General features: G+C 41.0%; 1 long non-coding RNA gene across 1 annotated transcript; it reads left to right on the forward strand.

Annotated features, from left to right (window-relative positions):
• Positions 1-1708: 1708 nt before the first annotated feature.
• Positions 1709-15204, forward strand: LOC141567686 (uncharacterized). The gene is made up of 6 exons (XR_012490507.2): positions 1709-1885; positions 2650-2911; positions 4694-4788; positions 6924-7875; positions 10130-10201; positions 10522-15204. It is a non-coding gene; the product is annotated as an uncharacterized LOC141567686 (long non-coding RNA).
• Positions 15205-17533: the final 2329 nt, after the last annotated feature.

Below are 17533 nucleotides of genomic sequence, written 5' to 3' on the forward strand. Positions count from 1 at the left end.
TGAAAGAGCTCAAATTTCAAAGTCTCCTTCCTTTGCGTTATAGCATTTTATTTAGAATGTTACCCATTTTATTATGATCCAATACGATGCCAGTTGTAATCAAACTTTCAAACAATTGTTTAAGCCCAAGACATTATACTACAATTACTTGTGCGATGCATTTTAATTCAAATCCAGTCCAGTTTTCATATAATGTCTGCTGACCACAAGAAACTTCAGACTACAGGGTTTAGTTGCATCCGTGTGTTTTTCTCCTTATGTCTATGTCATTTCTGGGCCTTGTATATCAGTATGATGATTAAAAATGGGGCTCTGAAGTCAGACAGATCAGATCTCAAATCCCAGTTATGCCTCCTGTTGGTTGTATGTTCTTGGGCAAATTAATCTCTCTGGGCTTTGGTTTCCACATCTGTGAAATGGGGATGATACTTGTACAGGAGGGGTGTGGGGAATAAATTAAATAATATATGTAAAGTCCTTAGTGGGACATCTGAGTAAAGACGACATTTACAGTCCATGCATTTCACTTACTTACTTTCATTCTCTCCTAAATATCACCAAAATGATACTAATGATACTAAAAAGAGTTGGGGTTTTTTGTTTGTTTGTTTAGTTTTTAGTTGTTTTTTTGTTTGTAATAAATGAATGGGAGAGAAGACAGGAGCAACACATTTTTGGAGGCCATTAACTGATAAATAAAATATTAAGTGACTTAGCACTTGAGGAGATGGAATCCTAAGCTTGCCATGTGGGAAGCCAAAAACCAACCCGATTTAAACCACAGACCCAAAGACTTGGAATCAGGACCACAAGATGGGGCGAAGCAGAGGATGTGAATCTAGGAGGAACTCTTGAAAGCCCTTTTAAGAACAGTTTGAGCCTCAAATCCCCTCCCCTATGGCATATAGCTGGAAAACTGTCCCTCCTTCAACCTCTCTGAAGACCGTTCTTTTGAGACGTTAAAACAGAAGGTGTCTGGATTGGGGGGCCCAGTCATACCTGAAGTTGGGGTTACCCTACTGCAAACATAGGATTTAAATGAATGACTGTGTTCCAGTTGCTATGACCACCCTAACTTTCCTTTCATTCAGGTTCCAGCGGGACATTCAGGTCTTTTTCCTTCCTAGGAGATGGAAAGAGTCTTTTCTGGGGAATCTGATCTGGTTTGTGGACATTTTGCAAGGGAAAGCCGAGCTAGATCACCTGGTGAAGTTTGCAGTATCTCCCACTCAGCGCTTCTATTCCGTTTATTCTCCCCACATCCTTAAGTAGAGCAGACATCTACACTACCAGACGTAAGAAAAAGCTTAAACATTGAAAGACAGAAATAGAAATGAGCAACCACAGAACAAAGTGGTAAAAATGGAAACCATGCAGGGAAAAGAAATGAAGAGTAAATGGGGAGAGTAACTGGGTTATCAGCACAGTGGATGGTAATAGATCTACACTCAGATCCATATATCTCAGAACATTGGGGAGAAAGAGAGAGAGAGAAGTAGTCACCCGCAAAGGACCGGAATCAAAATGATTTCAAACTTCTCAACAGCCATGATGGATGCTAGAAGACAAGGGAGAAATGCCTTCAGAATTTGAAAAAAGTTTATTCCCACTTGGAATTCTGTACACAGCCAAACTACCAATCAAATATTTGTGTTTTGGTAAGCAGTGTTTAAAAATTTTTTATCTCCCACATGTCTTTTCTCAGGAAGCTACTGAAGGATCTACTTCACTCAAAAGAGGAAATAAACCAATGAAGAGCAAGACATGGGATTCAGGAAAGAGGAGATCCAACCCAAGAGAGAGGCAACGGGAATCCACAGGATGCTGTTGAAGGAGGAGCCCAGGGTGGTAGCTGAGCACGAGGCCCAGAGGAGACTCACTTCAGGTTGGAGCATATCAGAGGCCTCCACGAAAGATTCCTCCAAGAACAGGAAATTGACAGAATATTTGATCACCTAAATATTCTGAAGAGAGATTTAGACAAGAGACAGACAGTTTGAAGTTGAATTAATGATAAGGTCACACACACACACACACACACACACACACACACAAAACCCAAAACAAATAAGAAAACAAGAATTATCTCTCGGGCAACTAAAATTTGTGTTGGAAAGAAAAGTAATCATTTATTTGCTCATGACTCAGTTGTGAACAGTATTTACATAATCATAATGTCAATACTGAATATTGATCTAGCAAAATTACAAAATAGTTAGAGGGAAGTTGGGAGAATGGAAAATTATACTGGGAAAGGTGTGGTGAGGGATAGGGGAATGAGCAAAAGCTCAGTTGTCATTATCTATAGGAAGGGGTCCATAGATAACGTCTAGAACTAAAAAAAAATAACGAAGTGATAAGTATGCTGTTTAGAGAAGTGACAGTAAATACCCAAATAATCTCTTCAGAGGGTTGACAGTGGTGGCCTCTGGGAAGACAGAAGTGGGGTGAAGGGTGGGGAATTGCTGCGCTTTGTATAAACCTGTATAACTCTTTGACTATTTAAATATGTACATTTATATCTTGGATAAACATAGAATTAAAAAAAAGTCTCAGCACAGTGCCTGTTGTTTCCTCAATCATTCATGAGTCTTCAGTCATTATGAGTCCTCAATAATTTGCTCTTATTTTAAATTTTATTATCCCTAGTGTAATCAATCCTGGGCAGATGCCAAAGGAAACAAGAAAAACCATCCTGGATGCCGAACAATTCCATCTCTGTGTTCATCAGTCCTCAGCAGTTTTCTTCATGATGATCTAATCGTTGCATTTCAGTGAAGATGTGGAACCTTCAATGCTTCAGGAAGTAGAAAGGAAGAAGAAAACTCATATTCATCGAGTGCCAACTCTGTGTCTGGAATGGTGCCCCTCATATAGATGATCTCATTTACCCTTGAGACCATCCTGCGCTGTAAGTATTATCATCTCTATTTGATAGCTGAGGACGGTTGCTCTCTGAAAGTTTAAGTAAAACTGCCCCTTGTGGTACAGTAAGAGTGGCTCTGTGAGCTGAGCACAGCTTTGGGGCCTACGGCCATGCCCCGCCCTCACCACTGCCATTCGCAATGTCAGAAAGTATGTATGTAGGCGAAGTCTTGGATGACAGTTTCACAAAAGATTAAGTGAAGGAAGCCCGGATGTTTACAGGACAGGTGTAGCTGACAAGGTTGAACTACATTGGTGTTCTCTTGTCGGAAGCAGAGCCCTAGGCTGGATGCCCTGCAAGCTGACCCAGTGGGCTGCCCTTCTGTTCTTGTGGTTTGCAGGGTGCCCAGGTTTGCCAACTCTAGGTCCCCAGAACCAGTCTGTTGTTTGCTTAATCTTTTCCATTCCTCCTGTCAGAACACCTTGTTCTCCTTTCCTCCTGGTGAGATGGGTGAAGGCTGAACATAAACAGAGCCTTTCTTTTCCTGTTCAAAATGTAGAGGTGCAGTTGAAGCCCACAGCTTGCATTAGAAGAGTGGCGGGGGGCTAAATAAACCACTGGAGCCTGGGGCGGTGAAGTGGGACCCCGAAAACAGGGGTCCTATGTTGTGATGCTTCTGGCTTCGCCCCAGTCCAAGCGGTCAGCACTGGTGGGGCTGGAATTTGGGCCTGCCAGGAACCCTGGGCATCCCCGGAGTTGCTTAAGGATAGATGCTTGTTGTACAAATTTTGAAATATAGCATGAAGTACTGAATTAGTCAGAGCACACATGGAAAAGAGGGGACACACAGGCTAAGAAGCTGTGTTAACTGCATGGATTTTTTTTACAAAAGTGTGGGGGAGATTAAGGAAACCCAACAAAGAATGGTGAATACCCCAAACCAGCACTAGTGAGGTGCTATTACTATTCCTAAGCCGGACAGGGGCATTGGAAGGGAGGGTTCACCAGACCCTAGAGAGAGTTGTAGGCATAGGAGAGAGCGGTCCAACGGAGCCGAGACTATAAGTTGCAGGATCCAATCCCTCCCAACCTGGACTTGCAAGGAGTCAGGCCTGGGTATAAATACCCCAATGTCACTCTCCTCCCATCTTCTGATCACCTGCTGGTGTCTTCCTTTGGTTGAACCCAACTAGAAGCCAGAGGTGAAGGAATATGTTAATACAGTCCCTAAAACTCAGCCTCCCAGGACATCGAACAGGGTAGGAGATGGGTGGACAGTGGCTTTTGATGGGACAGAAAGAGACCATCCAGCCCAGGTATGAAAAATAAAACAGAAGTCACCCTTGGTCCCCAGCTTGTGTAAGTTCAGTGCCTGCCCTCTTTACTGCATCTTGGTAATTGCTTTGGCTTTCCTCCTCTCTTTGCGCGTCTTTCCCACACTGTAGATCTAGTGCTCCAAATGGTGCCAATTCTTCTCAAGGAGACGAGCACTCCTAGCAAGTATATTTTTATTGTGAAGACATCTGCACCTTCTTGCCAGCCAAAAATAACATATGGAAATGTTTCCCACATTTTCACCAGGGGGCACTCACTCCTTTCCCATGGATGGCTAGAAATGTTGTTTTGGAAGTATTTGCTAGCCAAAATAGAATCCTTTTTGAAGCCATGGTGAACGCTGTAATGAAGTAATTTCTGGCCAAACAGTGTTTCTGTTTAAAGTAATCTGACTGGACTCAGAGTATGCCTTCTTGGTAAATGTTTAGGATCTGGCTTGCATGTTCCATTTGGAAAATGCTTTGGGTCTAAACACTTACTCTTCTCCCACAGAAATGAACAAAACCAAGAAGATGTTGAGAAGATAATCTACACGCTTAATCTGGAGGTATACTTTTCAGGGTTGAAAGCTCAACAAATCAAAGCAGGTGAGCAAATCCTCTCTTTGGGGACTGCCCGGTTACCCCTCCCCATGATCCATCCTGATGGATAAATGGAGTCTTCCGAGGGGGAACGTGTTTTCTCAAGTATAAATTCTCCCGAATGGAAAGGCATTTGTTTGGTATCATATCAATCCTATTTAGCTATTAGGTATGAAAGTGACAGACTCTTTGTCAAGGGAACCATCCTGACGGTTCAGTAATAAAGGGATGTATGGGGAGTGGGTGGAAGGCCTCAGACACATATTTCTAAGAATTCCCTTAAAAGAGGACTGTGCTTGAGACTTGATGAAAATAATTATAGTCTCCAATACCTTTTGCATGAGCATTATATTATAACTATAGAGAAATATAAGGATATATTAAAATATGCAGAATGGACGGTGATGGGAAAAATCGGCTCCTATTACCTACCATACTGGAGTCTTGTTATAGAGATTATTTGGTCTATCACTCCATGGCTTAATCAAAGGAATAGATTAAAATTGGTTTGTTCTGCTGAAAAAGCTTACCTGTGAGTCAGGAAACTGTATGGTGTAATGAATAAGAGTGAAAGTTTGGGCATAAAAATCAATCTGGATTGGAATGCTGGCTCCACCGTTTCTTATCTCTGTAACCTTGGGAAAGTTAGTTAACCCCCTGAAACTTTGTTTTCTAATATGTAAAATGGGGAAATTATGGTATCTTCTTAATAGAATTGACGTCAAGATTAAGAAGACGACACAAGTAAAGTGTCTGGCACATAATACACTCAGTACTTAATGGATATTGTTATTATTTTTATAATAAAGCAGTCACATCGGAAATTTAGTGGAATCATCACATGGGTTGAAATAATACATTGTTTTAGTGCTAGGCTTTCCCCCTCCCCCAGTTAACTTTAGTAGCCAGCTATAATACTGCTAATTAGTTATTTTAAAAACAACAGCTGTTTGAGCGAATTTCCTGTCATAAAACATAGGATCGTAGAGCTGGGAGGACTAACAGATTCATCTCATTCAAACTTCTTTAAAGACAAAGAGAATTCTTTTAAAAATCTTTAAAGTAAAGCTGGTCTGTCTGCATAGCAACAAATTGAGCGTATGTATAAATAATTGCAGTTATTGATTAAAAAATGTATACATTGCGTCTTCCCTTTTAAATCAGTGTGTGAGAAGACCAGTGGTTTTTTTTTATTTTCTGTGTTCCAGCTGACTAGTAAGTTTATTTTCACTGCTTTCTGTAGAATTCTGAAACAGGTGAGAGAATCTCTTGTTTCAGGTTTTCATGGAAAATTAAAAATGAAATTTGATTAAAGAATTCTTTGACGATGTGTGGGACAAAGCTATCTTGTAGCGAATAAGCTAAGAAGATCAAAGTAATCAGGGCCATCAATTGTGGCAGGTCGATATGCTTAAACAGTGTTTATTCATTTGAACATACAGCACGTATTAAGAAGAATGAGGTTTTTCTGGGTTTGCCCAATTGATGGTCATGCTTTTCTGTGCCTCTGTATGGGGTGGGCAAACCACAACTGGCCCAGATGCTCCCATCTTCAATAGATATATATCCTGGTCTGGCTTTTTTTTTTTTTTTTTTTTTTTTTTGGACTAGTATAAGCAGAAAAAGAACAAAAGACTGGTCTCAGGCTGATTTTTTTCTTTCAATATGACCTACTATGTCCAAGGTTTCACATATTCTGTCCTCTTTGACTTTACCATTTGACTATTTTGCCATTACATGTATTAGGGAATCATCTCACAGAAAAGATGTCGCCTATTCCATTGTGCTAAATGACAAATAATGGACAGAGTTGAGATTCCCTCATAACCTCCCAACTCCAGGAGAATTTTCCCAGTTGAAGATCATTTCTCTCCCTGCTAAGAATCCATAGTACTCTACTTACTCTGCTCTTATGGTATTTTTAGGTTTCCACATACATGATTGTAATTTCTTAATAGACATTGTTTTATAAAGTTGCAGTAATAAAGCCTGAATATATTCTTGTTCTGAAACATTCAGAAATACGGATGTAAATGGGAAAAGAGTGAATGTCTCTCAGTCGCATGAGTCTTCTCATCGGTAACTGCTCTTAAGGTTTGGTGACTATCCTTCATGTCTTTTTGTATGCATTGATGCTACAGATTGCTAACCCAACTGTCTGCTGGGGCCTGCCAGACAACGTAAAGGAGTGATGGAGGCTGGTTGAAAAAGAGTGGGGCCGAGTGGAGACGAGGGAGAACTAAAGATACACAGCAGCTGTCTTGCTGCTCCAGCCAGTTACTGTTATAAGAGAAGACAGGTCCAGTGTGGCAAAAACTTCCCATTTGTCAAGAGAAGCCTGAAATGTAGATTTTGAAGTAAAAGTTTCTCATTTTTAAATGCTGATAACAAATTCAAATGTTTTAGATTTGGAAGTAAAAGTTTCTAATTTTTAAATGCAGACAATGAATTCAAATGTTTTATAGTCACTGTTCAAGGTAAGCAAACACAACTGCAGCCTTCATGTGGCTGGAGGACAGCTGATTAGGGCCCTTTGACTTACACCCTCCTCCATTATTTGCATGCTGTTGCATTATCTATGCTATTGCATATGCTATTTGCATTATTTTTCTAGGATAATTATATTTTTTAAGGCAAACCCCTTCCCTTAATCATTTTTGTATCCGTTCCGTAGGACTCTAGTAGACAAACAATCCGCTTAGCTCCAAACCTCAGTTTCCATCTATACAATGTCCCCAAGGTGACCCCAAAGTGGGAGCTAATGAAAAAACAAGAATAAAACACAAACCCCAAAAATAGGAACAACTAACAAAACAATAAGAACAATAAACAATAGCAACAAAGTCAACCTAGAAAAAAAACATAATTGAGGACTTGGTGGTTAAAATCACCCCCAATAGATGTGACTAACAAAGGTCAATGTAGGCATATTGGCAGCGTAGTATTGCTCTGATCCTTTCCCCACCCCCAACTCCTCATCTGACCTATGTGATTGGCTAACAGCAGGATCCCTTATCACTCGATTGGCTGGTGGCTGGAACTGATGGACAGGATTGGGAAAGTACTGTCAATCCCTCTGCTTCGATCTCTGAGGTAAGTCTCCTGAATGGAGAATGGAGATACCAATGGGACACTGAAAAGTTGAAATGTAAAAAAAGTTGATTAACGATTCTTTTGAGATCCCTTCATTTTGATGTACACAGGGCAAAGGAAAGCAGAGAATGGAGAGGAATCTGTAATTAGCTTTGAATTTCATCCAGTACACCCAGGAATGGCCTTATCTCTAATTACTTAAGCTTAGAAATTGAGCTACAGAGAAAAGGCTTGCTTACAAGGTTTCCAAGTATGCTCTGACCTCACCTTGATGCCCTCTGGCGGGCGCACATTTGGACAGGATTTGCATCAGGATGGACGTGGGGAATAGTGGATTAGGGCTGGCAGAAAGATATTTAGCCTGGGGATACTTCAACAGCCTCCAAACTGTCTCCCCTACTCCAGTCTTGCTCCATCCCATTGATTGGTTGGATTTTTTCTGCTGAAAAATCTATCATATCATTCCCCTGCATAAAATTCTTCCGTGGTTCTGTTGTCCTCAGGTGAAGGTTTAAAGTTTCAGCCATATCCTGGAAGACATTGCATTTGGGGGCTCTTGCTCATCTTTTCCAGTCTCTATTCTGGGCCTTCCCATTTGCTGCTCCTTCCCCCAGTATGCTGGCTAACTTATGCTCATCCTACAGGCCTCAGTTCAAATCACATTTTCCCTGAAAACTCATCCTGGACCTTCTGGAACAGCACTGTCCAATAGAAATATAATGTGAGCCACACGTGTAATTTAAAATTTTCTGGTAGTCACATTGAAAAAAATGAAAAGAAATAGGAAAATTTAATTTTAAAAATAGATTTTATTGAACTCCGTATGTCCAAAATATTTTTGTTTCTACACGAAATCAATACGGAAATTATTGAGATACATTATTATTATTATTATTATTATTATTATTATTATATTTTTGGTAGTAAGTCTTTGAAATCTGGTGCATGTTTTGCGTTTACAGCACAATATTTTAAGCCGATGCAAATTTCAAGTCTTCATAGCCACGTGTGGCCAGGGGCTCTCATCATTGCACAGCGTGCAGCTGTAGACCAGGTTGTCTGCCCTCTGGTGGGGCTTGTCTCTCATTTCCTGCACTGTCTCCAGCCACAGAACTTCTGTCTGTCCTTTAGGTGGATTATGCTCTTTCTCACTTCCGGGTTTAAGCACAGGTTGTTTCCTCTGCCTGGGACAGCAGCTCCCATGTAATTTTCAGGCCTCAGCTTCCTCCAGAAAATGTTCTGTGACTTCCCAAACCCAGGTGTCTTTCCCATGTGTTCCCATGTGTGCCTTAAGAAGCATCCGAACATGTTTCCAGCTATGTTACCAGTGGTCCTTCATTGTTCTGTGGTTCTTTCTGGACTATGTGCTGTATAAAGGGACCATTGGTATCTCTGACTCACTAGTCCAATGCCCAATACCTAATAGATGCTCAATTAAGCATTACTTTCTGATTTCCAGATGCCGAAACCAAACTTTTACACTCATTTTTGCTGACTGAGTTAACATATGGAGTCAAATGTCTCAATTTTCAAAGTTAAAAACTCAAAATCTAGTTGATTTATTTTATAAAACCCGTCAACTCATATTCCATAGACTACCTGTATACTTGGAGAATACTATTTAAAAATAAGCTGTACAACCTGAGTGAATACTATTGTACCAATGCCAGTTTTCTGGTTTTGACAACATCCTATGGTAATACCATATGAATTATAACCACTGGGGGAAACTGGGTGAAGGGTGCGTGAGAACACTATGCTATTTTTGCCACTTCATGTGAGTTTTAAACTCTTTCAAAATAAAAAGTTACTTTAAAATAGTATCTTCTCAACGTAAACAATTGTAGATATCACAAAATTCCATAGCCCAGGAATGCTTTTGCTTAGTATTATTAAAATGCTGTGTCTTCAGGGCAAAACTATAAAATTAAGCAAAATATAGGAGTGGGAGAGGACACAAATCAGTGGCTCCTAGATTTTGTGGATTCATGGCACATTTTTGAATATGAGCATTTTGGCAGCCCTCTTGGAATGACTGGTAGAGTAAAAACAACATTTAAATAAATTAGGAATAATTACAATGCAATCATTACCACAATGTAACAATATCCCCCAGTGTTTACAAAGCAGTTAGTGGTCACCCTTTCCACACTGCCCTGCTATTTGAGTGGAATTGTTTACTGTCTTGACTGTATTCTCTTAAATACTCAAAAGCTCTTATCCACTTGACCTCACACGTTAGTCTTGTTCACAGGCGGATGGACCACCCTTTATGTTTTCCTGCCTGCTCAACTAAACTGTCCATCAGACGGATGCTGCTGCAATGGTGTGTATTTTCCACTGTGCCTCCATTCAAAAAAATGTCACGTTGGGAAAAATTTGGTTGTATCTCTGCCAGGCTGATGGTTCATTAGTATGTGACAATTCGTTTGTTGAGGACCACTGGTCCAGATAGATGGAAAATCTATTTATGTTCTTGGCCAATACAAGTTGGAGAGCCCAATCAAAACCTATGTCTTTTTTGGCCATTTGAGACTCTGCTGACGTTCTTGCTCTTCCTTTAATTTGGCCTACACCATGTATTCTAACATGTAAACTTTCGTGTCATTTTGTAATTCTTTTCAAAGGCATGTTTTCTCATTCTAGAAAGGACCTGTAAGTTTCACGAAGACAGGAGAAGCATCTGCCACTTCTTTTGTGTCACCTCTGTTGGCTCCTGAGTGAGTTCAATTTAATTCTGTCTGTAGATTCTGAAAATAACCATTCGATTGATTCATCCAGATTAGATGATTTAAACAAAGGTGAGAAAACTTTAATTGTGTCTGTGTTTTGAACTTGTGATTGAACATTTTGCCAACTGCCATGCAAAAGACTTTGTCGGGAGAATGACAAGGTCAGCCACCACTGGGAGAAAATATTTGCAGAAAGACATCTGATAAAGGATTGCTGTCCAAAACACACAGAGAACTCCTAAAACTCAACAAGAAGAAAACCAACAACTCGATTAAAAAATGGGCCAAAGACCTTAGCAGACACCTCACCAAAGAAGATACGCAGATGACAGATAAGCATTTGAAATGATGCTTCATATCATATGTCATCAGGGAACTGCAAATTAAAACAACAGTGAGAGACTGCTACACACCTATCAGAGAGCCCCAAATATGGAACATTGACAACACCACATGCTGGTGAGAATGTGGAGCAACAGGAACTCTCATTCACCATTGGTGGGAATGTAACTAGTACAGCCATGTTGGAAGACAGTTCCGCAGTTTCTTACAAAACTAAACATGCTCTTACCATATAATCCAGCAATCAGGCTCCTTGGGGTCTACCCAAAAGGGTCAAAAGTTAAGTCCATACCAAAGCCTGAACATGATGTTTATAGACGCTTTATTCATTATTGCCAAAACGTGGAAGCAACAAAGACGTCCTTCAGTAGTGAATGAATTAGTAAACTGGTATATCTGGACAATGGAATATTATTATAACAAGAAATCAGCTATCAAGCCATTAAAAGACTTGAAGGAAACCTAAAAGAATATGACTAAATGAAAGAAGCCAATCTGAAAAGGCCACATACTGTATATTACCAACTATGTGACATTTTGGAAAAGGCAAAACTTTGAAGACAGTAAAAAGAATACTGGTTCCCAGGGGTTAGGGAGGAGAGGGAGATCAATAGGTAGAGCACAGAAAATTTGTAGGGCAGTGAAAATTCTCTGTCGGATACTATAATGGTGGATACATGTCATTATACATTTGTTCAAATCCATAGAAAATCCAACACCAAAAGCGAACCCTAACACCGGCAGGGATGTTGACAAAGGGAGAGGCTATGCATGTGTGAGAGCAGAGAGTACCTGGGAAATATCCGTATGTTCTTCTCAATTTTTCTGTGAACCCAAAACTGCTCTAAAAAAATAGTCTTTTTACAGTCCCATCAACAGTGTACAAGGGTTCCCTTTTTCCACATCTTCTCCAACACTTGTTATTTTTTTTTTTAAGATTTTTTTTTTTTAATTGGGGAAGGGGAACAGGACTTTATTGGGGAACAGTGTGTACTTCCAGGACTTTTTTTTCCAGTCAAGTTGTTGTCCTTTCAATCTTAGTTGTGGAGGGTGCCGTTCAGCTTCAAGTTGTTGTCCTTTCAGTCTTAGTTGTGGAGGGCGCAGCTCAGCTCCAGGTCCAGTTGCCGTTGCTAGTTGCAGGGGGCACAGCCCACCATCCCTTGCGGGAGTCGAACCGGCAACCTTGTGGTTGAGAGGACGCGCTCCAACCAACTGAGCCATCTGGGAGCTCAGCGGCAGCTCAGCTCAAGGTGCTGTGTTCAATCTTAGTTGCAGAGGGCGGAGACCACCATCCCTTGCGGGACTCGAGGAATTGAACTGGCAACCTTGTGGTCGAGAGCCCACTGGCCCATGTAGGAATCGAACCAGCAGCCTTCGGAGTTAGGAGCATGGAGCTCTAAACGCCTGAGCCACTGGGCCGGACCAACACTTGTTACTTTTGATGGGATTGTGAATTGGTGTAGCCACTATTGAAGAGTATGAAGGTACCTCAAAAAATTAAGAATTTAACTGCCATGTGATTCAGAAATTCCTCTTCTGGGTATTTATCTGAAGCATATGAAAACACTAATTCAAAAAGATACTTGTACCCCTATGTTAATTGAAGCATTATTTATAATAACCAAGATGTAGAAACAACCTAAGTTGTTTACCCACTGATGAGTGAATGGATTAAGAAGATCACACACACACACACACACACACACACACACACACACACACACGAATACTACTCAGCCATAAAAATAATAAAATTTGTCATTCATGACAGCATGGGTGGATCTGGAGGGTATTATGCTAAGTGAAATAAGTCAGATGGAAAAGGACAAAAACTGTATGATTTCACTCCTATGTGGAATATAAAACAAGAAAGTAAAAAAGAAACAAACAAAACAAAACAAACAAACTCATAGATATGACAACAGATTGGTGGTTACCAGAGGGGAAGGAGGAGAAGGGAAGGGCAAAATGGGTAAAGGATGTCAAATGTATGGTGACAAATGGAAACTAGACTTTCGGTGGTGAGCACGCTATAATATATACAGTTATCAAATTAGAACGTTGTACACCTCTAACTTATATATGTAGTAACATAACTCGTAATGCTATTAACCATTGTTACCCCAAAAAAGTCTTAACATGCAAAAAAATAATTCTTGTCAACATAGCTCCATAGCCTTTAAGAAAAACACTCAGTATTTACAATATTCGTTTCTTGCAATAATTACTTATGGCTCATGTACTATGTGCCTGCCGTTGGGTAGGCTCTGAGGACACAAGGGGCCTTGCCTGCAATGGAGCTGACACAGGATCTCCTTATGAAATGGTAACCTAACACCCAACACATCTCAGTCTTGAGAATGTGGGCTGGCCACACACAAGTGGCTCCCAAAGGACAATCCACCCATGTATGACTTGAGGAAGGGCCATGATTGTGCGAGGGGAGGGGTTGTCCATAGAATATACCGAATTCAGAATCTTCAGAACACGCTCTCTGGCTGGCTGACCCATGCTTCTCCTTCTCTTCATTTTGGATATGCCTTCATTTTTTTTTTTCCTGTTAACAAGAGCAATACATCCATTCCTTTCCATGAATATACAACAAAACGGTACCCACTTGCACGTATTCTTTATTAATCTAATTTTGAAAAAACCCTGCTAGATTGCAGACCAGTTTCCAAGTCAACAACTCTGAGAGTTACATACACATCGAAGTCAGAAAACAGAGTGCTCAGGCTCTAAAATCACGCTGCGTAGGCTCACATCCCAGCTCCAGAATTCCTGTATTGATCATGAGGAATTTACTCTCTTTGTGCCTCAATGTAGTAGTCTGCCAAATGAGCAATGATAAGATGAGCTGCTTCGCTGTGCGGCCACCGAAGGCAGTGAGGATGATGGGAAAACCCAGCATAAGAACTCAATCATGTTAGCTATTTTTCTATATCAACTGTTTTCAAATGAGTTTAAAGCAGTTCGGCCTTGTAAAACTAATACTTTGCAGAGCTTTAAGTAAAGACACACACACACACACACACACACATACACACACACACACACACACACACAAGCACACACAGTGGAGCGTCTCTGGATGAGGGTAGGGTGACAATCCAGGGTCTGATGACCCTCCTAGGTTTTCTAGAAAAATGGCTCTTAGATGTTAATGTTTCTCACCGCCACCTGGAGACCGTGACGATAATGCCGAGGCCCAGGCCTTATTCTACTTCAATGAGCCCGGGCCTCTGAGTGCTTTATTAGCTCCCCCGGTGATTCTGGCACACACAGAAAATTGACAACCAGTGCTCTACAACTCTCTGCAACACTTTCGAAGCCATTGATCCACATCATAATATTTAACGGCCACATAAACTTTATAGAATGAAGACACACTGATGTATTTAAGCTCTCCACTATGTAGGAGATGGAGGTTGTTTCCATATTTTTTTTCCCCCAATTGCAATAGTTGCTGCCGTAAATGTTCTTACACATATATATCCTTCTGTATGTGTGTGAATGTCTGCCAGACAGATTTCTAGAAATGAAATTGCTGGGCCCGGATTACGTGTGCTTTAAATTTTGATAAATATTGCCAAATTGCCCTCTGAAAGGTTATATCAATTTACTCTCCTGCCAACAGTGTTGAAGAGGGTACCTCTCTCCCCAGTCTGTCATTTTTCTCTTGACTCAGGTTTCAACACTGTTTATTTTAGGGCATTGATGCAATCCACATCAGTGATAAACGGATCCATAAGCACCCAACTGATTACCTTTCAGAAAGAGATTCAGCAACACCATCAATACTTCCGAAATCATTTTCTTATCAGTGACCTGCTCTACCACCCAGCCAAGGAGTCTGCTGATATATATGCTTATCTCTGCATCTCTCGTGTATTCAAAAATATGAGAAATTTTGCTGCTTCTTTTGATTTCAGGCTGACTTTTCTATTTTCTACGAAAGAGGTTATTATTTATAGTCAGGAAATTCTGAAGTCAAAAAATATAATTCTCCCATTGTTGAGTTCCTGGATGCCTTCCTCCGATCAGAGCCGTATCTCTGAGTAACACATCACGGGAGTGACAGCTCTCTGGTGATTTAGGAGGCTGCCAGATCATTAGAGCATTACCAATGTAAGGATGTATTAGTGTAACACATCATCAGCGTGTTATCGCTCTGTGATGAATTGCTCCAAATCAGAACAATGGCCTACAGAAACTATGAGTTCCTCTAGAAATGAAATTTTTTTGAATAAGGAATAAATAAATATGAATGTTCTTTCACCGTGGAGAGAGTTCTAAATCATATAGTTTTCATCTTCTGATTATCCCTTGGTTGTTGTCTAGTTTGAGCTGGAGACGTGGTCTTTAGGCTGGATGGGTTGGCGGTTTTCTAGCTTTAAATTTAATTACTGGTGCTGAGGGAAGATTAGCACTTAGGAAAAAAAGTTCTTTGCTCCGATCTTTGTGCTAGGTTTTTTCCTAAGTCACAGGTCTTTTGTACATGGGGGACTTTTTCACTTGTGCATTTGCTTTGAAATGGGAACGCACTGAGAACATCTTTTTAATAACTTTATGACTGCAGTACCTGAACCGTGTGTGTTGAATTCTTGGGGATGGAGAAGAGAGTGTGTCTCCAAAGCTGGAAGTTGCCACCGTTGAGGTCATTCTTTTACATTCAGTGCCTTTAGAACGGGCTCCTCATAGTGGAATTGTGTCAACGGAGGGGTGAGAGGTGCTGCGTGAACTCCCCACCACAAGGAGAAACCAAAAGGACCTCTAGAGAGAGGAACAGCGTGTGGGTGACCCCCACCTCAGATTTTCCCTAAAGACTGGCTAAAACCCTGAGTGTGGAATTGGATTGACTTGGGTTTGAATATTTGCTCTGTCACTTTCTACTGTGTTTCCCCGAAAATAAGACCGGATCTTACACTGTATTTCCCCAAGAATTAGACGGGGTCTTACATTAATTTTTGCTCCAAAAGACACATTAGGGCGTATTTTCAGGGGATGTCTTATTTTTTCATGTACAACAATCTACATTTATTCAAATACAGTCATGTCATCTTCTTCTGGAACATTGTCATAATGTACTAAATTTGTCCGTCTGGCTGATGATCTTAACTGGGGCTTATTTTCGGGGTAGGTGTTATTTTTGGGGAAACAGTAGTTTGGGCCAGTTGCTTGACCTCTCAGAGCCAGTTTCTTTATCTATAAAATGGGAATGCAGCTAGTAACTGCCTTACAGGATTGCTGTGATTAGATGAGCTGTTGCATGGAAAGGGCTCAGTACCAAGCTTGTGTGGGGACAGAGCCCCAAAGAGCAGTTTCCAGGCTCTCGGCCTCACATAGAAAAGTGCTGGCTCAGGTAGTAAATGGCCATCAGTTGTGATTGGATGGCCGTCAGCTATAACTAGTGAGCCATTGGCCACTAATATAACTGCCGTGGCAACGCTAGCAGAAAAAAAGGGGGCTAGCAAGAAGATGGTGGCTGACCTAGCAAGCGGCGGAGTGTGGATTTCAGATTGCAGAGAAGTGGATTGCTAGCAAGTGAGATTGTTTGGCAGAGACAAGTGGATGGCGGGTTGCGAATAGTGTGGCTCCTGCCTCCTGTGTCTCCAACCCAGCCGCCAGCGAGAATATAGTAGTATGACTCCCCTACCTATGGTTCCGTGAGTGTTCCCTTTTGGCCTCACCATGTCCTGCGTTCTTATGTGGGGAGTGGGACCAGAGACCCCACAGGCCACCCCACATGACAGCCTGGCACACAGGAAGTGCCTTATACATGTTATAATTAAACATGTTATTATACATGCAATTGTTATCTTTAAATGTGCTGCCCAGCAGAGAAAAAACCTTGATGTTTTGACAGCTCTGGGGAACCTGGTGGGCACGCTAGTGTTTTCGGCTCATAGCATTTACATTCCATGTTGCCTACTTTAGTGCTTTATCTTCTCTGAATTAAGATGCTGTAGCACTCACTTTAAAAGACGTGCTTTCACATAGGACATTCCAAGAAACTATAAATACCAGCAGAGGATTCCCTTATGATCAAGTCCCAGACCTGATGAGAGAATGTGCAACTGGCAATTGGCATAACAAATGGCATGTGCAATTTACAAGTGATAGAGTTGATAAAGGACTAACACCTGGGAGATGTTAACTGCTGTTGCTACTCTAAGCCAGGTGTGGTGCGAAGTATATTCCATTTGGTCTCCTCAACAACTGTTGGCATTAATGTCCTCACTCAGCAGATGAGAAAAGTGTGGCTCAAAGAGGAAACTTGCCCAAGGACACACCACAAGAAACACAAGGAACCAGGATTTCATTCATATGTTTTTCCCTTCCTTCCTTCCTTCCTTCCTTCCTTCCTTCCTTCCTTCCTTCCTTCCTTCCTTCCTTCCTTCCTTCCTTCCTGTCTCTCTCTTTCTTTTTGATGATGATACTAAGACATTCATTACATCTTAAAAAGTCCATTGTTGTCCCATTCATACGGCCCACCTGGAGGTATTCCTTGATATAGATACAGATGGAAAATGCACCAGAAAATCAACATCTGCATCTCAGTGGGTAATAGAGCATTGAGAGCC

This window comes from Rhinolophus sinicus, chromosome 8 (assembly GCF_057876585.1).
Source record: "Rhinolophus sinicus isolate RSI-liver-muscle chromosome 8, RSI-T2T, whole genome shotgun sequence".
NCBI classification, from domain to species: domain Eukaryota; kingdom Metazoa; phylum Chordata; class Mammalia; order Chiroptera; family Rhinolophidae; genus Rhinolophus; species Rhinolophus sinicus.